Source organism: Kogia breviceps, chromosome 7, assembly GCF_026419965.1.
Source record: "Kogia breviceps isolate mKogBre1 chromosome 7, mKogBre1 haplotype 1, whole genome shotgun sequence".
Taxonomy (NCBI): domain Eukaryota; kingdom Metazoa; phylum Chordata; class Mammalia; order Artiodactyla; family Physeteridae; genus Kogia; species Kogia breviceps.
In genome coordinates this window covers 93,512,923-93,527,589 of record NC_081316.1, presented here as the reverse complement: position 1 = coordinate 93,527,589, position 14,667 = coordinate 93,512,923, and positions in this window count along the sequence as shown.

Below are 14,667 nucleotides of genomic sequence, written 5' to 3'. Positions count from 1 at the left end.
GAGGTTCCTCAAAGCAGCCTTCTCAAAGGGCATAGAAGCAGAAGCCTTCTCCTGCGGCCTCTCCACCAGAGTCTATCCACAAAAGGAACACCTTGAAGCTGGCTGCGAATGCACAGCTTAGGAGGAAAGCAGTACCCGCATGCTACGAATGTGATCTCTTGATGGTGCCCCAGAAAGGAACTCTGGCACTTGTACTTCCCAAGTGAGCTTAGCTGCACAACGTTTGCCCCACAGTGGCGAGCAGAAACATTGCTAGTGGCCAGTGAGCCACCCCATACACCGGGGCAGTAGCACAACACACAACTCCCCGAGAACAGAGACTTCCCAATCCGTGCGTGTTCTCTTCGAATGGAGAGGGTAGTTTGCAGTCTGCGAAGCACAGACATGGCCCACAGCGCTGCAGGAGTGCCATCTCCAAAGTGAATGGGAAGCTGCCCTCCCTCGAGTGGGTAAAAGCCTAACCCCAGCCCTGAAAGCACGTAACCGTGTGCAAAAGAAGAACAGAAAAAGGACATTTTTCCCTGCACGAAAAGGGCTCTTGGTTTCTCAAACGGAAAGACAAGCTGTCAGAAGTAAGCCAGTATTGGAGAGAGGCAGAAGGCTGTACTTGGCAGAGGCTAGGGTAAGAGGTTCCTCAAAGCAGCCTTCTCAAAGTGCATAGAAGCAGAAGCCTTATCCAGCGGCCTCTCCTCCAGAGTCTATCAACAAAAGGAACACCTTGAAGCTGGCTGCGAATGCACAGCTTAGGAGGAAAGCAGTACCCGCATGCTACGAATGTGATCTCTTGATGGTGCCCCAGAAAGGAACTCTGGCACTTGTACTTCCCAAGTGAGCTTAGCTGCACAACGTTTGCCCCACAGTGGCGAGCAGAAACATTGCTAGTGGCCAGTGAGCCACCCCATACACCGGGGCAGTAGCACCACACACAACTCCCAGAGAACAGAGACTTCCCAATCCATGCGTGTTCTCTTCGAATGGAGAGGGTAGTTTGCAGTCTGCGAAGCACAGACATGGCCCAAAGCGCTGCAGGAGTGCCATCTCCAAAGTGAATGGGAAGCTGCCCTCCCTCGAGTGGGTAAAAGCCTAACCACAGCCCTGAAAGCACGTCACCGTGTGCAAAAGAAGAACAGAAAACGGACATTATTCCCTGCCTGAAAAGGGCTCTTGGTTTCTCAAACGGAAAGACAAGCTGTCAAAAGTAAGTCAGTATTGGAGAGAGGCAGAAGGCTGTACTTGGCAGAGGCTAGGGTAAGAGGTTCCTCAAAGCAGCCTTCTCAAAGGGCATAGAAGCAGAAGCCTTCTCCTGCGGCCTCTCCACCAGAGTCTATCCACAAAAGGAACACCTTGAAGCTGGCTGCGAATGCACAGCTGAGGAGGAAAGCAGTACCCGCATGCTACGAATGTGATCTCTTGATGGTGCCCCAGAAAGGAACTCTGGCACTTGTACTTCCCAAGTGAGCTTAGCTGCACAACGTTTGCCCCACAGTGGCGAGCAGAAACATTGCTAGTGGCCAGTGAGCCACCCCATACACCGGGGCAGTAGCACCACACACAACTCCCAGAGAACGGAGACTTCCCAATCCGTGCGTGTTCTCTTCGAATGGAGAGGGTAGTTTGCAGTCTGCGAAGCACAGACATGGCCCACAGCGCTGCAGGAGTGCCATCTCCAAAGTGAATGGGAAGCTGCCCTCCCTCGAGTGGGTAAAAGCCTAACCACAGCCCTGAAAGCACGTCACCGTGTGCAAAAGAAGAACAGAAAACGGACATTTTTCCCTGCACGAAAAGGGCTCTTGGTTTCTCAAACGGAAAGACAAGCTGTCAAAAGTAAGTCAGTATTGGAGAGAGGCAGAAGGCTATACTTGGCAGAGGCTAGGGTAAGAGGTTCCTCAAAGCAGCCCTCTCAAAGGGCATAGAAGCAGAGGCCTTATCCAGCGGCCTCTCCTCCAGAATCTATCCACAAAAGGAACACCTTGACGCTGGCTGCGAATGCACAGCTTAGGAGGAAAGCAGTACCCGCATGCTACGAATGTGATCTCTTGATGGTGCCCCAGAAAGGAACTATGGCACTTGTACTTCCCAAGTGAGCTTAGCTGCACAACGTTTGCCCCACAGTGGCGAGCAGAAACATTGCTAGTGGCCAGTGAGCCACCCCATACACCGGGGCAGTAGCACCACACACAACTCCCAGAGAACAGAGACTTCCCAATCCATGCGTGTTCTCTTCGAATGGAGAGGGTAGTTTGCAGTCTGCGAAGCACAGACATGGCCCACAGCGCTGCAGGAGTGCCATCTCCAAAGTGAATGGGAAGCTGCCCTCCCTCGAGTGGGTAAAAGCCTAACCACAGCCCTGAAAGCACGTCACCGTGTGCAAAAGAAGAACAGAAAACGGACATTATTCCCTGCCCGAAAAGGGCTCTTGGTTTCTCAAACGGAAAGACAAGCTGTCAAAAGTAAGTCAGTATTGGAGAGAGGCAGAAGGCTGTACTTGGCAGAGGCTAGGGTAAGAGGTTCCTCAAAGCAGCCTTCTCAAAGGGCATAGAAGCAGAAGCCTTCTCCTGCGGCCTCTCCACCAGAGTCTATCCACAAAAGGAACACCTTGAAGCTGGCTGCGAATGCACAGCTTAGGAGGAAAGCAGTACCCGCATGCTACGAATGTGATCTCTTGATGGTGCCCCAGAAAGGAACTCTGGCACTTGTACTTCCCAAGTGAGCTTAGCTGCACAACGTTTGCCCCACAGTGGCGAGCAGAAACATTGCTAGTGGCCAGTGAGCCACCCCATACACCGGGGCAGTAGCACAACACACAACTCCCCGAGAACAGAGACTTCCCAATCCGTGCGTGTTCTCTTCGAATGGAGAGGGTAGTTTGCAGTCTGCGAAGCACAGACATGGCCCACAGCGCTGCAGGAGTGCCATCTCCAAAGTGAATGGGAAGCTGCCCTCCCTCGAGTGGGTAAAAGCCTAACCCCGGCCCTGAAAGCACGTAACCGTGTGCAAAAGAAGAACAGAAAAAGGACATTTTTCCCTGCACGAAAATGGCTCTTGCTTTCTCAAACGGAAAGACAAGCTGTCAGAAGTAAGCCAGTATTGGAGAGAGGCAGAAGGCTGTACTTGGCAGAGGCTAGGGTAAGAGGTTCCTCAAAGCAGCCTTCTCAAAGGGCATAGAAGCAGAAGCCTTATCCAGCGGCCTCTCCTCCAGAGTCTATCCACAAAAGGAACACCTTGACGCTGGCTGCGAATGCACAGCTTAGGAGGAAAGCAGTACCCGCATGCTACGAATGTGATCTCTTGATGGTGCCCCAGAAAGGAACTCTGGCACTTGTACTTCCCAAGTGAGCTTAGCTGCACAACGTTTGCCCCACAGTGGCGAGCAGAAACATTGCTAGTGGCCAGTGAGCCACCCCATACACCGGGGCAGTAGCACCACACACAACTCCCAGAGAACAGAGACTTCCCAATCCGTGCGTGTTCTCTTCGAATGGAGAGGGTAGTTTGCAGTCTGCGAAGCACAGACATGGCCCACAGCGCTGCAGGAGTGCCATCTCCAAAGTGAATGGGAAGCTGCCCTCCCTCGAGTGGGTAAAAGCCTAACCACAGCCCTGAAAGCACGTCACCGTGTGCAAAAGAAGAACAGAAAACGGACATTTTTCCCTGCACGAAAAGGGCTCTTGGTTTCTCAAACGGAAAGACAAGCTGTAAAAAGTAAGTCAGTATTGGAGAGAGGCAGAAGGCTGTACTTGGCAGAGGCTAGGGTAAGACGTTCCTCAAAGCAGCCTTCTCAAAGGGCATAGAAGCAGAGGCATTCTCCAGCGGCCTCTCCACAAGAGTCTATCCACAAAAGGAACACCTTGAAGCTGGCTGCGAATGCACAGCTTAGGAGGAAAGCAGTACCCGCATGCTACGAATGTGATCTCTTGATGGTGCCCCAGAAAGGAACTCTGGCACTTGTACTTCCCAAGTGAGCTTAGATGCACAACGTTTGCCCCACAGTGGCGAGCAGAAACATTGCTAGTGGCCAGTGAGCCACCCCATACACCGGGGCAGTAGCACCACACACAACTCCCAGAGAACAGAGACTTCCCAATCCATGCGTGTTCTCTTCGAATGGAGAGGGTAGTTTGCAGTCTGCGAAGCACAGACATGGCCCACAGCGCTGCAGGAGTGCCATCTCCAAAGTGAATGGGAAGCTGCCCTCCCTCGAGTGGGTAAAAGCCTAACCACAGCCCTGAAAGCACGTCACCCTGTGCAAAAGAAGAACAGAAAACGGACATTATTCCCTGCCCGAAAAGGGCTCTTGGTTCCTCAAACGGAAAGACAAGCTGTCAAAAGTAAGTCAGTATTGGAGAGAGGCAGAAGGCTGTACTTGGCAGAGGCTAGGGTAAGAGGTTCCTCAAAGCAGCCTTCTCAAAGGGCATAGAAGCAGAAGCCTTCTCCTGCGGCCTCTTCACCAGAGTCTATCCACAAAAGGAACACCTTGAAGCTGGCTGCGAATGCACAGCTTAGGAGGAAAGCAGTACCCGCATGCTACGAATGTGATCTCTTGATGGTGCCCCAGAAAGGAACTCTGGCACTTGTACTTCCCAAGTGAGCTTAGCTGCACAACGTTTGCCCCACAGTGGCGAACAGAAACATTGCTAGTGGCCAGTGAGCCACCCCATACACCGGGGCAGTAGCACAACACACAACTCCCCGAGAACAGAGACTTCCCAATCCGTGCGTGTTCTCTTCGAATGGAGAGGGTAGTTTGCAGTCTGCGAAGCACAGACATGGCCCACAGCGCTGCAGGAGTGCCATCTCCAAAGTGAATGGGAAGCTGCCCTCCGTCGAGTGGGTAAAAGCCTAACCACAGCCCTGAAAGCACGTAACCGTGTGCAAAAGAAGAACAGAAAAAGGACATTTTTCCCTGCACGAAAAGGGCTCTTGGTTTCTCAACCGGAAAGACAAGCTGTCAGAAATAAGTCAGTATTGGAGAGAGGCAGAAGGCTGTACTTGGCAGAGGCTAGGGTAAGAGGTTCCTCAAAGCAGCCTTCTCAAAGGGCATAGAAGCAGAGGCCTTATCCAGCGGCCTCTCCTCCAGAGTCTATCCACAAAAGGAACACCTTGAAGCTGGCTGCGAATGCACAGCTTAGGAGGAAAGCAGTACCCGCATGCTACGAATGTGATCTCTTGATGGTGCCCCAGAAAGGAACTCTGGCACTTGTACTTCCCAAGTGAGCTTAGCTGCACAACGTTTGCCCCACAGTGGCGAGCAGAAACATTGCTAGTGGCCAGTGAGCCACCCCATACACCGGGGCAGTAGCACCACACACAACTCCCAGAGAACAGAGACTTCCCAATCCGTGCGTGTTCTCTTCGAATGGAGAGGGTAGTTTGCAGTCTGCGAAGCACAGACATGGCCCACAGCGCTGCAGGAGTGCCATCTCCAAAGTGAATGGGAAGCTGCCCTCCCTCGAGTGGGTAAAAGCCTAACCCCAGCCCTGAAAGCACGTAACCGTGTGCAAAAGAAGAACAGAAAACGGACATTTTTCCCTGCACGGAAAGGGCTCTTGGTTTCTCAAACGGAAAGACAAGCTGTCAGAAGTAAGTCAGTATTGGAGAGAGGCAGAAGGCTGTACTTGGCAGAGGCTAGGGTAAGAGGTTCCTCAAAGCAGCCCTCTCTCAAAGGGCATAGAAGCAGAGGCCTTATCCAGCGGCCTCTCCTCCAGAGTCTATCCACAAAAGGAACACCTTGAAGCTGGCTGCGAATGCACAGCTTAGGAGGAAAGCAGTACCCGCATGCTACGAATGTGATCTCTTGATGGTGCCCCAGAAAGGAACTCTGGCACTTGTACTTCCCAAGTGAGCTTAGCTGCACAACGTTTGCCCCACAGTGGTGAGCAGAAACATTGCTAGTGGCCAGTGAGCCACCCCATACACCGGGGCAGTAGCACCACACACAACTCCCAGAGAACAGAGACTTCCCAATCCGTGCGTGTTCTCTTCGAATGGAGAGGGTAGTTTGCAGTCTGCGAAGCACAGACATGGCCCACAGCGCTGCAGGAGTGCCATCTCAAAAGTGAATGGGAAGCTGCCCTCCCTCGAGTAGGTAAAAGCCTAACCACAGCCCTGAAAGCACGTAACCGTGTGCAAAAGAAGAACAGAAAACGGACATTTTTCCCTGCACGAAAAGGGCTCTTGGTTTCTCAAACGGAAAGACAAGCTGTCAGAAGTAAGTCAGTATTGGAGAGAGGCAGAAGGCTGTACTTGGCAGACGCTAGGGTAAGAGGTTCCTCAAAGAAGCCCTCTCTCAAAGGGCATAGAAGCAGAGGCCTTATCCAGCGGCCTCTCCTCCAGAGTCTATCCACAAAAGGAACACCTTGAAGCTGGCTGCGAATGCACAGCTTAGGAGGAAAGCAGTACCCGCATGCTACGAATGTGATCTCTTGATGGTGCCCCAGAAAGGAACTCTGGCACTTGTACTTCCCAAGTGAGCTTAGCTGCACAACGTTTGCCCCACAGTGGTGAGCAGAAACATTGCTAGTGGCCAGTGAGCCACCCCATACACCGGGGCAGTAGCACCCCACACAACTCCCAGAGAACAGAGACTTCCCAATCCGTGCGTGTTCTCTTCGAATGGAGAGGGTAGTTTGCAGTCTGCGAAGCACAGACATGGCCCACAGCGCTGCAGGAGTGCCATCTCCAAAGTGAATGGGAAGCTGCCCTCCCTCGAGTTTGTAAAAGCCTAACCACAGCCCTGAAAGCACGTCACCGTGTGCAAAAGAAGAACAGAAAACGGACATTTTTCCCTGCACGAAAAGGGCTCTTGGTTTCTCAAACGGAAAGACAAGCTGTCAAAAGTAAGTCAGTATTGGAGAGAGGCAGAAGGCTGTACTTGGCAGACGCTAGGGTAAGAGGTTCCTCAAAGAAGCCTTCTCAAAGGGCATAGAAGCAGAGGCCTTCTCCAGCGGCCTCTCCACCAGAGTCTATCCACAAAAGGAACACCTTGAAGCTGGCTGCGAACGCACAGCTTAGGAGGAAAGCAGTACCCGCATGCTACGAATGTGATCTCTTGATGGTGCCCCAGAAAGGAACTCTGGCACTGGTACTTCCCAAGTGAGCTTAGCTGCACAACGTTTGCCCCACAGTGGCGAGCAGAAACATTGCTAGTGGCCAGTGAGCCACCCCATACACCGGGGCAGTAGCACCACACACAACTCCCAGAGAACAGAGACTTCCCAATCCGTGCGTGTTCTCTTCGAATGGAGAGGGTAGTTTGCAGTCTGCGAAGCACAGACATGGTCCACAGCGCTGCAGGAGTGCCATCTCCAAAGTGAATGGGAAGCTGCCCTCCCTTGAGTGGGTAAAAGCCTAACCCCAGCCCTAAAGCACGTAACCGTGAGCAAAAGAAGAACAGAAAAAGGACATTTTTCCCTGCACGAAAAGGGCTCTTGGTTTCTCAAACGGAAAGACAAGCTGTCAGAAGTAAGCCAGTATTGTAGAGAGGCAGAAGGCTGTACTTGGCAGAGGCTAGGGTAAGAGGTTCCTCAAAGCAGCCTTCTCAAAGGACATAGAAGCAGAAGCCTTATCCAGCGGCCTCTCCTCCAGAGTCTATCCACAAAAGGAACACCTTGAAGCTGGCTGCGAATGCACAGCTTAGGAGGAAAGCAGTACCCGCATGCTACGAATGTGATCTCTTGATGGTGCCCCAGAAAGGAACTCTGGCACTTGTACTTCCCAAGTGAGCTTAGCTGCACAACGTTTGCCCCACAGTGGCGAGCAGAAACATTGCTAGTGGCCAGTGAGCCACCCCATACACCGGGGCAGTAGCACCACACACAACTCCCAGAGAACAGAGACTTCCCAATCCGTGCGTGTTCTCTTCGAATGGAGAGGGTAGTTTGCAGTCTGCGAAGCACAGACATGGCCCACAGCGCTGCAGGAGGGCCATCTCCAAAGTGAATGGGAAGCTGCCTTCCCTCGAGTGGGTAAAAGCCTAACCACAGGCCTGAAAGCACGTCACCGTGTGCAAAAGAAGAACAGAAAACGGACATTTTTCCCTGCACGAAAAGGGCTCTTGGTTTCTCAAACGGAAAGACAAGCTGTCAAAAGTAACTCAGTATTGGAGAGAGGCAGAAGGCTATACTTGGCAGAGGCTAGGGTAAGAGGTTCCTCAAAGCAGCCCTCTCAAAGGGCATAGAAGCAGAGGCCTTATCCAGCGGCCTCTCCTCCAGAATCTATCCACAAAAGGAACACCTTGAAGCTGGCTGCGAATGCACAGCTTAGGAGGAAAGCAGTACCCGCATGCTACGAATGTGATCTCTTGATGGTGCCCCAGAAAGGAACTCTGGCACTTGTACTTCCCAAGTGAGCTTAGCTGCACAACGTTTGCCCCACAGTGGCGAGCAGAAACATTGCTAGTGGCCAGTGAGCCACCCCATACACCGGGGCAGTAGCACCACACACAACTCCCAGAGAACAGAGACTTCCCAATCCGTGCGTGTTCTCTTCGAATGGAGAGGGTAGTTTGCAGTCTGCGAAGCACACACATGGCCCACAGCGCTGCAGGAGTGCCATCTCCAAAGTGAATGGGAAGCTGCCCTCCCTCGAGTGGGTAAAAGCCTAACCCAGGCCTGAAAGCACGACACCGTGTGCAAAAGAAGAACAGAAAACGGGCATTTTTCCCTGCACGAAAAGGGCTCTTTGTTTCTCAAACGGAAAGACAAGCTGTCAAAAGTAAGTCAGTATTGGAGAGAGGCAGAAGGCTGTACTTGGCAGAGGCTAGGGTAAGAGGTTCCTCAAAGCAGCCTTCTCAAAGGGCATAGAAGCAGAAGCCTTCTCCAGCGGCCTCTCCACCAGAGTCTATCCACAAAAGGAACACCTTGAAGCTGGCTGCGAATGCACAGCTTAGGAGGAAAGCAGTACCCGCATGCTACGAATGTGATCTCTTGATGGTGCCCCAGAAAGGAACTCTGGCACTTGTACTTCCCAAGTGAGCTTAGCTGCACAACGTTTGCCCCACAGTGGCGAGCAGAAACATTGCTAGTGGCCAGTGATCCACCCCGTACACCGGGGCAGTAGCACCACACACAACTCCCAGAGAACAGAGACTTCACAATCCGTGCGTGTTCTCTTCGAATGGAGAGGGTAGTTTGCAGTCTGCGAAGCACAGACATGGCCCACAGCGCTGCAGGAGTGCCATCTCCAAAGTGAATGGGAAGCTGCCCTCCCTCGAATGGGTAAAAGCCTAACCCCAGCCCTGAAAGCACGTCACCGTGTGCAAAAGAAGAACAGAAAACGGACATTTTTCCCTGCACGAAAAGGGCTCTTGGTTTCTCAAACGGAAAGACAAGCTGTCAGAAGTAAGTCAGTATTGGAGAGAGGCAGAAGGCTGTACTTGGCAGAGGCTAGGGTAAGAGGTTCCTCAAAGCAGCCTTCTCAAAGGGCATAGAAGCAGAAGCCTTCTCCAGCGGCCTCTCTACAAGAGTCTATCCACAAAAGGAACACCTTGAAGCTGGCTGCGAATGCACAGCTTAGGAGGAAAGCAGTACCCGCATGCTACGAATGTGATCTCTTGATGGTGCCCCAGAAAGGAACTCTGGCACTTGTACTTCCCAAGTGAGCTTAGCTGCACAACGTTTGCCCCACAGTGGCGAGCAGAAACATTGCAAGTGGCCAGTGAGCCACCCCATACACCGGGGCAGTAGCACCACACACAACTCCCAGAGAACAGAGACTTCCCAATCCGTGCGTGTTCTCTTCGAATGGAGAGGGTAGTTTGCAGTCTGCGAAGCACAGACATGGCCCACAGCGCTGCAGGAGTGCCATCTCCAAAGTGAATGGGAAGCTGCCCTCCCTCGAGTGGGTAAAAGCCTAACCACAGCCCTGAAAGCACGTCACCGTGTGCAAAAGAAGAACAGAAAACGGACATTTTTCCCTGCCCGAAAAGGGCTCTTGGTTTCTCAAACGGAAAGACAAGCTGTCAAAAGTAAGTCAGTATTGGAGAGAGGGAGAAGGCTGTACTTGGCAGACGCTAGGGTAAGAGGTTCCTCAAAGCAGCCTTCTCAAAGGGCATAGAAGCAGAGGCCTTCTCCAGCGGCCTCTCCACCAGAGTCTATCCACAAAAGGAACACCTTGAAGCTGGCTGCGAATGCACAGCTTAGGAGGAAAGCAGTACCCGCATGCTACGAAAGTGATCTCTTGATGGTGCCCCAGAAAGGAACTCTGGCACTTGTACTTCCCAAGTGAGCTTAGCTGCACAACGTTGCCCCACAGTGGCGAGCAGAAACATTGCTAGTGGCCAGTGAGCCACCCCATACACCCGGGCAGTAGCACCACACACAACTCCCAGAGAACAGAGACTTCCCAATCCGTGCGTGTTCTCTTCGAATGGAGAGGGTAGTTTGCAGTCTGCGAAGCACAGACATGGCCCACAGCGCTGCAGGAGTGCCATCTCCAAAGTGAATGGGAAGCTGCCCTCCGTCGAGTGGGTAAAAGCCTAACCACAGCCCTGAAAGCACGTAACCGTGTGCAAAAGAAGAACAGAAAAAGGACATTTTTCCCTGCACGAAAAGGGCTCTTGGTTTCTCAACCGGAAAGACAAGCTGTCAGAAATAAGTCAGTATTGGAGAGAGGCAGAAGGCTGTACTTGGCAGAGGCTAGGGTAAGAGGTTCCTCAAAGCAGCCTTCTCAAAGGGCATAGAAGCAGAGGCCTTATCCAGCGGCCTCTCCTCCAGAGTCTATCCACAAAAGGAACACCTTGAAGCTGGCTGCGAATGCACAGCTTAGGAGGAAAGCAGTACCCGCATGCTACGAATGTGATCTCTTGATGGTGCCCCAGAAAGGAACTCTGGCACTTGTACTTCCCAAGTGAGCTTAGCTGCACAACGTTTGCCCCACAGTGGCGAGCAGAAACATTGCTAGTGGCCAGTGAGCCACCCCATACACCGGGGCAGTAGCACCACACACAACTCCCAGAGAACAGAGACTTCCCAATCCGTGCGTGTTCTCTTCGAATGGAGAGGGTAGTTTGCAGTCTGCGAAGCACAGACATGGCCCACAGCGCTGCAGGAGTGCCATCTCCAAAGTGAATGGGAAGCTGCCCTCCCTCGAGTGGGTAAAAGCCTAACCCCAGCCCTGAAAGCACGTAACCGTGTGCAAAAGAAGAACAGAAAACGGACATTTTTCCCTGCACGAAAAGGGCTCTTGGTTTCCCAAACGGAAAGACAAGCTGTCAGATGTAAGTCAGTATTGGAGAGAGGCAGAAGGCTGTACTTGGCAGAGGCTAGGGTAAGAGGTTCCTCAAAGCAGCCCTCTCTCAAAGGGCATAGAAGCAGAGGCCTTCTCCAGCGGCCTCTCCTCCAGAGTCTATCCACAAAAGGAACACCTTGAAGCTGGCTGCGAATGCACAGCTTAGGAGGAAAGCAGTACCCGCATGCTACGAATGTGATCTCTTGATGGTGCCCCAGAAAGGAACTCTGGCACTTGTACTTCCCAAGTGAGCTTAGCTGCACAACGTTGCCCCACAGTGGCGAGCAGAAACATTGCTAGTGGCCAGTGAGCCACCCCATACACCGGGGCTGTAGCACCACACACAACTCCCAGAGAACAGAGACTTCCCAATCCGTGCGTGTTCTCTTCGAATGGAGAGGGTAGTTTGCAGTCTGCGAAGCACAGACATGGCCCACAGCGCTGCAGGAGTGCCATCTCCAAAGTGAATGGGAAGCTGCCCTCCCTCGAGTGGGTAAAAGCCTAACCCCAGCCCTGAAAGCACGTAACCGTGTGCAAAAGAAGAACAGAAAACGGACATTTTTCCCTGCACGAAAAGGGCTCTTGGTTTCTCAAACGGAAAGACAAGCTGTCAAAAGTAAGTCAGTATTGGAGAGAGGCAGAAGGCTGTACTTGGCAGAGGCTAGGGTAAGAGGTTCCTCAAAGCAGCCTTCTCAAAGGGCATAGAAGCAGAAGCCTTCTCCAGCGGCCTCTCCACCAGAGTCTATCCACAAAAGGAACACCTTGAAGCTGGCTGCGAATGCACAGCTTAGGAGGAAAGCAGTACCCGCATGCTACGAATGTGATCTCTTGATGGTGCCCCAGAAAGGAACTCTGGCACTTGTACTTCCCAAGTGAGCTTAGCTGCACAACGTTTGCCCCACAGTGGCGAGCAGAAACATTGCTAGTGGCCAGTGAGCCACCCCATACACCGGGGCAGTAGCACCACACACATCTCCCAGAGAACAGAGACTTCCCAATCCGTGCGTGTTCTCTTCGAATGGAGAGGGTAGTTTGCAGTCTGCGAAGCACAGACATGGCCCACAGCGCTGCAGGTGTGCCATCTCCAAAGTGAATGGGAAGCTGCCCTCCCTCGAGTGGGTAAAAGCCTAACCCAGGCCTGAAAGCACGTCACCGTGTGCAAAAGAAGAACAGAAAACGGACATTTTTCCCTGCACGAAAAGGGCTCTTGGTTTCTCAAACGGAAAGACAAGCTGTCAAAAGTAAGTCAGTATTGGAGAGAGGCAGAAGGCTGTACTTGGCAGAGGCTAGGGTAAGAGGTTCCTCAAAGCAGCCTTCTCAAAGGGCATAGAAACAGAAGCCTTCTCCATTGGCCTCTCCACCAGAGTCTATCCACAAAAGGAACAACTTGAAGCTGGCTGCGAATGCACAGCTTAGGAGGAAAGCAGTACCCGCATGCTACGAATGTGATCTCTTGATGGTGCCCCAGAAAGGAACTCTGGCACTTGTACTTCCCAAGTGAGCTTAGCTGCACAACGTTTGCCCCACAGTGGCGAGCAGAAACAGTGCTAGTGGCCAGTGAGCCACCCCATACACCGGGGCAGTAGCACCACACACAACTCCCAGAGAACAGAGACTTCCCAATCCGTGCGTGTTCTCTTCGAATGGAGAGGGTGGTTTGCAGTCTGCGAACCACAGACATGGCCCACAGCGCTGCAGGAGTGCCATCTCCAAAGTGAATGGGAAGCTGCCCTCCCTCGAGTGGGTAAAAGCCTAACCACAGCCCTGAAAGCACGTCACCGTGTGCAAAAGAAGAACAGAAAACGGACATTTTTCCCTGCCCGAAAAGGGCTCTTGGTTTCTCAAACGGAAAGACAAGCTGTCAAAAGTAAATCAGTATTGGAGAGAGGCAGAAGGCTGTACTTGGCAGACGCTAGGGTAAGAGGTTCCTCAAAGCAGCCTTCTCAAAGGGCATAGAAGCAGAGGCCTTCTCCAGCGGCCTCTCCACCAGAGTCTATCCACAAAAGGAACACCTTGAAACTCTCTGCGAATGCACAGCTTAGGAGGAAAGTAGTACCCGCATGCTACGAAAGTGATCTCTTGATGGTGCCCCAGAAAGGAACTCTGGCACTTGTACTTCCCAAGTGAGCTTAGCTGCACAACGTTGCCCCACAGTGGCGAGCAGAAACATTGCTAGTGGCCAGTGAGCCACCCCATACACCGGGGCAGTAGCACCACACACAACTCCCAGAGAACAGAGACTTCCCAATCCGTGCGTGTTCTCTTCGAATGGAGAGGGTAGTTTGCAGTCTGCGAAGCACAGACATGGCCCACAGCGCTGCAGGAGTGCCATCTCCAAAGTGAATGGGAAGCTGCCCTCCCTCGAGTGGGTAAAAGCCTAACCCCAGCCCTGAAAGCACGTAACCGTGTGCAAAAGAAGAACAGAAAAAGGACATTTTTCCCTGCACGAAAAGGGCTCTTGGTTTCTCAAACGGAAATACAAGCTGTCAGAAGTAAGTCAGTATTGGAGAGAGGCAGAAGGCTGTACTTGGCAGAGGCTAGGGTAAGAGGTTCCTCAAAGCAGCCCTCTCAAAGGGCATAGAAGCAGAGGCCTTCTCCAGCGGCCTCTCCTCCAGTGTCTATCCATAAAAGGAACACCTTGAAGCTGGCTGCGAATGCACAGCTTAGGAGGAAAGCAGTACCCGCATGCTACGAATGTGATCTCTTGATGGTGCCCCAGAAAGGAACTCTGGCACTTATACTTCCCAAGTGAGCTTAGCTGCACAACGTTTGCCCCACAGTGGCGAGCAGAAACGTTGCTAGTGGCCAGTGAGCCACCCCATACACCGGGGCAGTAGCACCACACACAACTCCCAGAGAACAGAGACTTCCCAATCCGTGCGTGTTCTCTTCGAATGGAGAGGGTAGTTTACAGTCTGCGAAGCACAGTCATGGCCCACAGCGCTGCAGGAGTGCCATCTCCAAAGTGAATGGGAAGCTGCCCTCCCTCGAGTGGGTAAAAGCCTAACCCAGCCCTGAAAGCACGTCACCGTGTGCAAAAGAAGAACAGAAAACGGACATTTTTCCCTGCACGAAAAGGGCTCTTGGTTTCTCAAACGGAAAGACAAGCTGTCAAAAGTAAGTCAGTATTGGAGAGAGGCAGAAGGCTGTACTTGGCAGAGGCTAGGGTAAGAGGTTCCTCAAAGCAGCCTTCTCAAAGGGCATAGAAGCAGAAGCCTTCTCCAGCGGCCTCTCCACCAGAGTCTATCCACAAAAGGAACACCTTGAAGCTGGCTGCGAATGCACAGCTTAGGAGGAAAGCAGTACCCGCATGCTACGAATGTGATCTCTTGATGGTGCCCCAGAAAGGAACTCTGGCACTTGTACTTCCCAAGTGAGCTTAGCTGCACAACGTTTGCCCCACAGTGGCGAGCAGAAACATTGCTAGTGGCCAGTGAGCCA